The sequence below is a fragment of the Octodon degus genome, unplaced genomic scaffold (genome assembly GCF_000260255.1).
Source record: "Octodon degus isolate 3935 unplaced genomic scaffold, OctDeg1.0 scaffold00087, whole genome shotgun sequence".
Taxonomy (NCBI): domain Eukaryota; kingdom Metazoa; phylum Chordata; class Mammalia; order Rodentia; family Octodontidae; genus Octodon; species Octodon degus.
In genome coordinates, this window is record NW_004524663.1 from 7,169,389 (window position 1) to 7,180,458 (window position 11,070).

Sequence of the window (11,070 nt, forward strand, 5' to 3'; positions counted from 1 at the left end):
GTGAGGATAAATGAGCTGATGAACCTCCAGCTGTATAGCACTAGGACGTTGCCCACCTTTCACAGCATATTGTGGGAGCCTGACAAGCAACAAACATCAGAAAAAAGAGCCCAGGAGTGCAGCTCCTTCAGGTCCTTCAGCTCCATGCAAGGAAAACTGTGTGATTTATTAGCTTCTAAAATGACACAGCTTTTACACTACCCTTCCTTTTGTACCATAATGAAAGGACCTGCTTTTTTTCAATGCCTAAAATCCTACAAAGGAAATAACTGAAAATTATACACTCACACCACCATCCCCATCTCCCAACCCCAAATAAAGAGAACCGTTTTTCATTTATAACCACTGGGCATCTTAATCCAAAAGGAATCTTCATCAAATGGCTAGATGTCTCAACAAAGCTTATTATGAATCAATACCACAGTGCATCTTTCCTGGTTGTCCCAAATTTCAAAGCACTAGATTACCCTGCTGTGTATTTCTTCTTCGAGTTCAAAGCTTACAAGAAGCTGACAAGAGAAATTGGCCCATATAGTTCAAGTGACTTCACTGAGAGACAGCATGCTCACTGGGTAAATATAAAAATGAAACCCAGACCTCCTAAGGCCCAGGATTTCCATGCTAGTTGACCTGTTAGAAAATACATACTAAAATAAATAAATAATAAAAGCTGGATGTTAAAAAATATATATATATATAAGGCACAACCCTTCCCAATACCTACAGAAAATGGCAATACCCAAAAAATCCAAAATTAAAGTGATACAGAAGACAAACAGTCTTAAATAAATCGCAAGAAAGAAGACATCAAATTTTCATGTTTATATACATTTAAAGCAAGTGTGCTTTCTTTTATGTCTTGCATCTGTTCTGATTCTTCAGTTTCCTTTCAAATATAACAACTCCATTCTGACTCCTACGGACTCATTTACTTTCAACAGAAGGTTATCAGAAAGTCAGAACCCTTTATTGAGCTAATTTGGTTTACATGATAATACAACACATTTCTCTACCTCCTAAATGGCTTGGCTTATAGCCTCGGTGTTGGGAATGTGTTTCTGAGGGAGCACGGGATTGGCTCAGTGATTAGGGAGGTTTTATTTTCCAAGGTTGAGTAAGCGAGCAATCAATACTCATATGTTCTGGGTACTGGGGGTTATGAAAAGGTAGTAAGACTCTCCCCTTACCCTTGGGGAGCCAACAACACAACTGGGATAAGAAGTTCAGAGAACACAAAGGCAAGGGTGAGACATGATAAGAAGCAAAACATGCCACGATGCACACATGCCATGTGCATATGGAGGAGGTGCTCTATCTGGGTGAAGAGGTGAGCTTTGGGTTTGAAGGAGGGCAGAGAGGTGTTATAAGTTTAGAGTCAAGAAGTAGCAAATGTTAAGAGCAAAGTTGTCAAGGTGGATGTGGACTGGTATGATAGGGAGAAGCACACAAATGGCTCACTTGAGTCATTTAGCAGGGCCGACTGATATTCTATCCCATGGCATAGAGCCAGTTTCTTGCACACAGAAGTTTCCCAAGTTTGGCTCTGATCTCTAGCTTAATTGTCTGAGTGATGGTGGGGGGATACTTGGTGGCAACCAAGAGGCAATTTTGAACTAAAAATGGAAAAATGCATTTGCATAGAGGTAAAGGTTAACACCTCCAGAGGAAGTCTTAATCCATGGGTGATGGGAAATGAGAGTTGGTGCACAGCAGCTCCAGGGATGAACCCAGCTCCTCACATTTCACGAGATGCCAATGGGGAACAGTCACAGAGGTGCACAGCAAGACCTTTGCCCACTCAGCCTTTCTTAACTTACCTTCTTGCTCTCATTTGTGCTGAACCTCCAGACCCAAGTTCTTGTCTCAGGATCATCTTTGGAGAATACTAAAAATTAGATAGGATACAGAATTATATTCCATGATCTATCCCAGCAAACAGGTCCAGAAACACCCAGCATCATATCAAAACTTCAGTGATAATTCCAACCAGCACCCAGGTCCAGCATGTGTGTGGAACTTCCTCCATCAGACAGGCCTGGTGTGGAACCCTGCAGCACAACTCCCTGCAGAGAGGCTAGAGGCAAAACCCACCCAGCTGATCCAGGAGCAGAACATCTTGCCAGAGTGGCACAGTGGGTCCACTTCCAAGGGCTGCAGCAGGTAGAAGTAGAGTACAGCAGCCAGACCCAAGCCATACCCACCTGGGCCAGTTTGAACTTGGTAGTTCTGGACCTGGTGCTAAATTAATAACTGCACCAAAGCTCAACACCAAGGATCAGAAGACAGAGTTATACAAAATGACAAAGAGAAGGAGAAAAATGCATGCTCAGGTCCTGAGTCCACCCAGCACAAATGTAGGAAACAATAGCGTAGAAGAAATTGGAAATCACACACCTGAAATCTCTGAAATAATAGTGTCTCAAGTACAGAAACAACTGCCGAAGAGTACAGAGGAAATCAGATCAGAAATAATTTCTGAAGTGAAAAAAGAAGTGATAACTATAATGAAAGAAGTAATAAGTGCCTCTAAAGAAGATACCATTAAAAAATAGAGATGAATAGAAAAATGATGGAATCCTTGAATGAGCAACATAGGAAAGAAATAGAATGCATGAAGCAGATTCATAGCGATATACAGGAAGTTAAAATCTCAATCACAAGCTGGCAAAACTCTTTGAATGAAAGTGAAAATAAACTTTCAGACCTTGGAGACACCATTGCAGCTAGTGAAAAGGTAAGAAAAAAAATCTCTTAAAAACAACTAGGATGCAGGAAAAATAATTCAACATCTACAAGATGATGCAAAGATGAACAATGTGAGACTAATAGGCATCAATGAGAAAGGAGTCAATACAAATGATATAAAAAGAATATGGGCAGAAGTAATATCAGAAATCTTCTCAAATATGGGAAAACAATCTGACATTCAGGTAACTGAAGCATATAGAACTCCTAATAACATCAACCACACCCAGATATATAATAGTCGAGATCCTAGAAATTCAGCACAGGAACAGTATACCAAAAGCCACTAGAGAAAAGAAACAGATCACATTTAAAGGAAAACCCATCAGAATAACGGCAGATTTCTCTTCACAAATCATCAAGTCAAGAGAAGCATGAAGCAAAGTACTTCAAGTCTTACATGAAAACAAATTCCAACCCAGACTGATATACCCTGAAAAACTGTCTTTCAAGTTTGATGGAGAAGGGAAATACTTCCATGACAAAGAACAACTAAAGAATTTCATGACAACAAAGCCAACCCTACACAGACTAGCAAAAGATATGCTAGAGAAGGATCAAAATGACCACAATTCCATGAATGAGAACAGAAAGAACCCACCAAATAGGGCAAACAATTAAACACAGGAGAAAAGGAGATATACAACAGCAGTCTTTTAATTATTCTTTCATGTACAACAGCAAAATATGCCCATCAGTATACTCTACAAATGGACTTCTCCCACACTCTGTGGGCCATGATTCTATCTGGGTCTACAGGGTGGTTATCAAGGAAATAGCAGTAGCACAGTCCTACAAGTGACACCTGGTCACCAGTAAGTGTCATGGACACTGTCCACATCCACTGTCCACCACATACTAAAACTTAACGGGATATCCTATCCCTAAACTGTTAGAAGTGCTGGTCATAAATTTGCCATTCCAGTATTTTTGTTATGTTTTATTCTTAGTAATTCTTTACAATCATGAAAATTTTTTCTTAGTTGATATTTTTATAGATATTAACCTATTCAAATACTATGTGAGTACTCTGAATTGACCACAGATTCATATATATGATACCTACGTTCTGGCATCTTAGTTGAACTCAAAATTTAATTTTAATTTTTGAATATTATTTTGAAATATTTACTTTAATTTTGAATTAATTAATATTTAATTAATTTTTCTTAATATTATTTAATTTTAATGTTTGTTTTATGATTTATACTGTTTCTTTGACTTATAATCTACTTATAAGACATGGTATGATATTTTCTCCTAGTATTAGAAACTTTAAAAGGTGTATTCCCATTTTCCATTGATGTTATATTAGTTCTTCCTTGGCTTTTACACACACACACACACACACACATACACACACACACACACACACACATATGAAAAAATATGTATATAACCTGACATAAGATTCATACTGTTTTGTGGAAATCTTCAATGACCATTTAAATGGGTTTGTGTAATATAATTGTATTTTATATAGTCCTGCATAACTACCATTTTGAGAGCTCTTTATTCTTTATCTAGGACCATATAGCAACTTCTCTTGCCTTCTGGATTATGGTCTTTGTTATTTTCTATACACTACATCTGGAGGTATTAGAATTTTTTGAGTTTATATAACTAGAAAATATTTTACTTTTAGTCTTCAAAGGTATGTTTGCTAAGTATAAAATTCAACGAGGGCAGATCTTTTTTTTCAGTCCTTTGAATAAATAAGTCATCTCTTACCCACTTGCTCTTTTTTTTTTCTAATGTGGAATAAGATGCTATTTAATTTTGTTCTCCCATAGTTAATATTTTTTCCATGTATGTGCTTTAATGATTTTTTCTTTGCAATTAGTTTTGGACAGTTTCAGTTTTGTGCATCTTGGTATAATTTTATTCATATTTCTTGTGCACAAGATTTATTTTTCTTGGAAATGTGGTGCTATAATTTCAACTAAATTCAGAAATTTTAAATCTTTAAATATTTATTGCCTATTACCTTCTACTTTGAGAAGTCTAATTATATGAATATAAGTTTCTTGATTTTGGCACAGAGAGAACTATTATATGACTGATCTGTAAACTCTTCTTCATGTTTATTTTAGACAATTTTTATTGTTATATTCATTTAAGCTTGTAAATACTTTTTACAATACGCAATAAATCTATTATTAATATTATGTTATATATTCATCTCAGAAATATTTTTCCGAAATTCATTCTGTCTACATCTATCTTCCACATTTCAATACTTGTCTACAATTTTTATTTTGCTATATAATTATTATTGATTTTCAATAAAGTTAATAATGGATTTTTTAAAAAAAGAACTTCAGTGATAGCCAGTTGCTGGTGGTTCCCCAAATGTACGTGCCTGCTCTGGCTCCAGGTCCTTTGCTTACCCTCTGCACACAGAAACTGTCTTTATGCCTATTCTGTCTCTTCTCTACCAGCTGAAGCAGTCCTACCCATCAGGAGTCAGCGTGTGTATATGCTCTTCATAATGACCATACTCCAATACTCTTTGCCAACCTGTTACACGATTGGATATGCCTTTCTCTTTCTACCCGTGCCCCTGTCAGCATATATCATATGATTTGAGCACCCATGGCCTGCCTGTATGTCTCTGAGACTTAACTGCACTCCTCAAGGAAAGGCAGAGACTATCCCTGATTTTATCTGTATCTCTAAGAATTAATCAACGGCTTAATAAATAAGGACACAAGTGTACAATCCTTCCAGTTTTCAGAAGAGCAGGAAGAAGGACATCTGTGATTGACCCCTGGCTTCACGGTTTTCTAGTAGGAACCCAGTCTACTACACCTTGTTATCGGAGGCCTTTATTTGACCTGTTTGTAGCTGTGACGTACAGATTCTGGAGAAACTCTGGAAAGCAAGTAGAACTTACCAAGCTGCTGATACCCAGCTTCTCATTTTCCCTCCCACTGCACAGTGGCAGAAATGCCAGAAAAGTGCACTTATGTATTTTCACACCCATTGTGAAAGGAAATCATCTGCGGACTTTCCTTTTCTTCTCACACATATTTTATTATGACAGCCTCGTTCTCAAAATTTCCAGCTGCTTTCGTCCATATTTTAATGCCATTCACTTTTCCTCATCTCATCAGTTTAATTCTTGTCAAGTTTGCCTCATCTTGCCTCATCTCCAGAGTCAGAGCTTTTATTTGAGTCAAGTTCTTAGATTTTTCAATTGCTGTCTCTGTAAACTAAAAACCTCAACAAAGGATAAGACTGCAAGTGATAAATTCCAAACTCCATCTCATACCCTTAAACTGGCTTAAACTAGATCTATATTCCCTTGTTTGAGCTGACTTGTTTTACTTCCCCACTGTTACCTTAGAATTGTCCTTTGCTTTCCTTTCCCTTTTTGTCTTTGCTCTTTTTGCCCTATGCATTGATGGGCCAGCATTTCATGTTAGCCTCTGGTTTCCTCTGTCCTGTCTCCACAGTACTTGCATCTATTCAAGGCTTAACAGGTGGGTCCTTTCATCTCTGCCCTAACGGTGCTGAGAAAGTTTCCATTCTGTCATGTCCTATAGAAAACACCAAGCCACAGCAAGAATAAAACTCACCTTCTTTTTTTCTTTTTCTACATTTTCTAGGCTTCCTGATCACTATCATTACTCATCTATGACTCCTTCCCATCTGCTTTTTCTCCTACTCAGTCATATGCAAAATCATAAGTATTTTTCTCCCAAAGGCCTATTGCATGCACTCGAGATGCTCTGACCTTCTAGCCATTGCCATTTTAAAGCCCTCCTCACTCTTTTTTGGCTCTACTGCAGTCAGTGGCTTCTACCTGGTCATTCCATGTGAGTCTGTCTTCCTTCTACCCAGTTGGCTCACATCAGAGTAGGAACAGAGGTGAAGCATTTGTTGTTGCTCTTCACCATGCATGAGAAAGAAGAATCCCTGAATGGAGGCTTAGACACCTTCACATTAACCAAGGGGGTAGCAGTGGCTTAGGCCCCCTCCCCACATCTGATGGTACCATCTGTAAGATGTGAAGTATGGACTAACTGATTACTACTTCCAGCAGTATGGTTGCTTTCTAAGACTTTTATAGAAATTTAAGGTACATGCTTCATCAGATTCACCTATTTGAAATATTTGGGATTTTTGCATATTCACAGTATCGTGCGGCCATCATCATAATTAATTCTGGAACATTTTTTATCATCCCAAGAAGAAACTTACTAGCCATCAGCTTTCACTTCCCACAATCTCACTCTCCCACCCCGCCATCTGAAGAAGCTTACTAATGTACTTTCTACCTCTACAGATGTGCCTATTTTTGGACATTTCACATAAGTGCTATCCCGCAATATATGACTCTTTATGCCTGTCTTCTTTCAACTTGTCTAATGTCTTTGAGCTATATCAATATTGTAGCATATGTCCGGCCATCCTTTTGATGCCTGAATAATATACCATATATGGATGTGCCATATTTGTTTATCCATTTCTCAGTTGATGGACATTTGTCTTGTTATTACTCATAGTAATGAATAGTACTGTGTAGAGAGCTCTGGAGTTGTAGTCATTATTTTTATCATCCTACAATGAGAGTTTCTTTATTCTTTACAGAAAAAGCTGTAACGTCTTCTTCAGTTGTGGACTCTCAAAGGAAGAGTTTGCTGGAAAAAGCCTAAGGAAATATCCTACCAGCAACAAATGATGAATAAAATGGAGATAGAGATACAGAGGGAAAAAAAAGAAAAAGAAAACTTGTAGAAGTTTCTGTTACTGCTTTCAACTGTGTAGCCATGTCTATTAAAAGCCACTTGTAAATAGCTAACTTCAGCTCTGGCATGCCATAGATTAGGCATATTTGTTTTCCAGGGAAGATTATAAATAGAGGGGGGAGGGGGGAGTGAAACAGAATGTATTTTGCAAATGAGCCCAGATGGAAAACTAACAGATGGCCATGCACTGTATTTTGTGTGTTCAGACCTACATTTAAATTAAAAATTTTCATAATTATGATTAACGTCTGTAGCAACACTAGTTTTCCTGTGGTGGCATCATATATCATGTATCGGAGGTACTGAATAGAACATTTTCATGAAAAGGTTTCAGATTGTATACAAATTTCAGTACTTGCCTGCCCTACACTTAAGAAGGAAACAAAACAAAACCTCACTCAGCAGTGATGAAGAATGCTGAGAAAACTTCAGCACAAGTGGACTTTCTATAATAAGCCCGTCTGCCGCCATCTGGTTTTTCCTCCCATGTTAAAACTCAAAGCCAGCCATTCCGAGCAGAGGGGGAAATCAAAGGGCTTCTCTGCCTGGCGAGTTCTGAAGGTTCTGTTGGGAAGAGTTTTCTTTCACATCACATCCCCTCCACGATTTCCAACAATACAATCTATATGTTTATCTTTTAAGAGCGAATGTCTGCCCTCACATGTTATTCGATCTTCTTTACTTCCCTCCTTTTGCTTTACTCTGGGTAATTCTGAGTCTTGTTTTCCCAGTATTCAGGGAGGTGGGCAGCACTAGTGACAGCCAAGGAAACGTCCGTGCAGTGAGGGCGTAAAAGCCAGCTCACCCTTGTGAGGGCATTGAGGCAGCAGGGCAGACATTTTGCAGCGGAGCTCACCTCTGCCAACAAAGAGTCTGCATTTGCAAAATGGGGGGCCAACTGCCCCTCAGGAAGCAGTGAATCTATTCTGCCTATTTTCACTGTGTTAGGGTGTCCCGCTCTGGGACACAGTCAAGCTGTCTCCCATTTTGACAGTTCCTTGTTCATACTTCTAGCTCCTCTGATACACTATTCCCTTTAATTTGGATTTTTACTTCTCCACAACTGTGCCATTTGCACTTGCCACTGGCCTTTTGCCTTTAGTAGGAGTCTGCTTGCAATGTAATTTTTTTCTGTAGGAGAGAAATCAAACATAATTTTGTGATCTAGCTCCCACACAGAGATTTCCCCTGATACTCACCAAACAATACCCTTCTTGTGGCCCAGGATTCCCACTGCAGAGGAAGAGCCTTGAATGACCCCATGGGGGTGAGTAGTGTCAGTCCCCATGTTGCTCAGCATTTGGAGTGGGGTCTACTGAACTGATATCTTCCAGCTGTGGCATTTGGGTCAAGGCAGCAGACAACATTGACAAATACTTTACATGTCTCCAGCAAGAAGACCTGAGGCTCCTGTTAGTGGAGCAATTTATCCATTGTATGTGGAAAGCAAAGTAGAAGAAACTTCCTTTTAGTTATTTCCCACTTTCCTCAAAGGTGAGACATGGGAGGGTGTGGGAGATAAAAGCAAGCTCTGGTGAACTAGCCCTTTAATTCGGCTTCCTGGCTTGGTAGTAGATATTTTGCCCTATAAACATAAAAAGACTAGAGAGAAGAAGATGAAGGGTGAATGTTAGAGGGTGGAAAGAGTGAACAACTACCTGGTAATCTTGAACTTACAGTTTGGAAAAGAGGAGTTGGATTTTTGCAAAACACTTACCCGTCTTCTTTCAGGCTCTCAGGTACTACATGATGGAAAAAAAAAAAAAAAAAAAAAAAAAAAAAAAAAAAACAGAAGCAATATATTTTATAAGTTAAGCTAGCAACCATATTCTACAGAGAACTTAAAATATCACAGGCATTCAGACATGAAAGGATGCACATATTTAATGCTGAAGAAGAATCTTGGAAGAGTTGAAGAGGACGTCACAACATCACTAATTATTGGGTAACATTTGGCAAACAGTCAAAACCAGAATTCTCTTTTTCTGGTAAACATATTTTTACACATTTATCCTCCCTACAAAAATAACCAGTCGAGATGCATATATTTTCACTTGCACATGTTTGTGTTGCTAAAGCATAAACCATTCCTCCCTTAAAAGGTTCGTTTCAAAGTTATTAGCTAATTCATAAGCCCGGCAAGGCTGGGGATCTGCAACCATATGCTTTGCATTGAAACACCAGCTTGATAATCAAACGAGGAGCAATCTAATAGGGGCTTTCAAGGCAGGTGAATTTGACTGTTAATCATGGTTCTGCACATAGGTTTGTATTTTCTATTCTTAATTACATCTGTGCAAATCTCCATTTGTTTATGCTTGCCTAATACATGGAGTGGGCTATTTGCATTCCCAGAGGCACATTTTCCGTGATCTGTACTTCTGTGAAAGAGAGAGAGAAGAAAAACTGGCTCAGTCATTAATTTGTATATTATGTGTAGAAACAGACACAAAAGTAAATGCTCTTCAATCCAGGCAATATGTACTTATGTGGTTGGTATCTGTGCAAAGAGCTTGTGGAGATATACTGGAAATTCACTTCACCTAGGCACATCAGTGCTTAATTTTCTCATCTATAAAATGGGAATAATGGAAGAAAGATATATTGGTGTAAAGTGCTACATAAAGGTGAACAAGTAGTAGCAGTGATAGTAAATTACACTCCATTTTTTTATGAATATTTTCTTAAAATTTTCTCAATATTTTCTTTTATGAAAGACTTTGTAAATACAACAAGAAGAAAAGCAAAAGACAATTGCTCTTACATTTAAGTAACCTTCTTTTACTTTTATCAGTACCGCTTGAGTGTCTTTACCAAAATACCTGAGACCAGGGTTTTATACTTCTTATTTTTCTAGATGTGAGAATATTTACACATATATCTAACTTGAAAATACATTTGTGTTTCATATATGCATATACATGGCCTAAAGATAATTGTGACCCCTACCCCACCCACTGAGTAGGAATTTCTGCTGCGTTCCAGGAACCCCCTAACCCAGTCCTAGCCAAGGCCCAGTGAGTGTGTGGGAGAGCTTCCAGCTACCCTGCACCGGCGGGACCTACTGGTCCCAGCCCAGGCACAGCATGGTAAGACCCTCTTCCACCCCCTTGAGACACCCCCCGCCACTCCACAGCACTCCCCCTACCCTGCCTGCCCAGTAGGAATTTCTGCCATGTTCTGGGAACCCCTAGATCCAGTCCTAGCCCAGGCCCGGTGAGTGTGTGGGAGAGCTTCTGGGTACCCTGTGCTCACATGACCTACTGGTCCCAGCTCAGGCATAGCATGAGTGAAACCCTCTTTCACCCTCTTGGGATGCCCCCCACCACTCCATAGTACTTCCCCACACCATGCCCACAAAGTTGGAATTTCTGACCCGTTCAGGGAACCCCCAGATCCAGTATAGTCCAGGCAGGGTGAGTGTGTGAGAGAGCTGCCTCTACCCATTACTCCATCTTGTCCCCTCCAGACTCAACTCAGGCCTGGTATACAGGCCTGGGGTGAAACCCTGCAGCTGCAATCCCTGCAGAGAGTGTAGGGGAAAGAACCACCCAGCTAGTCCAGGAGCAGA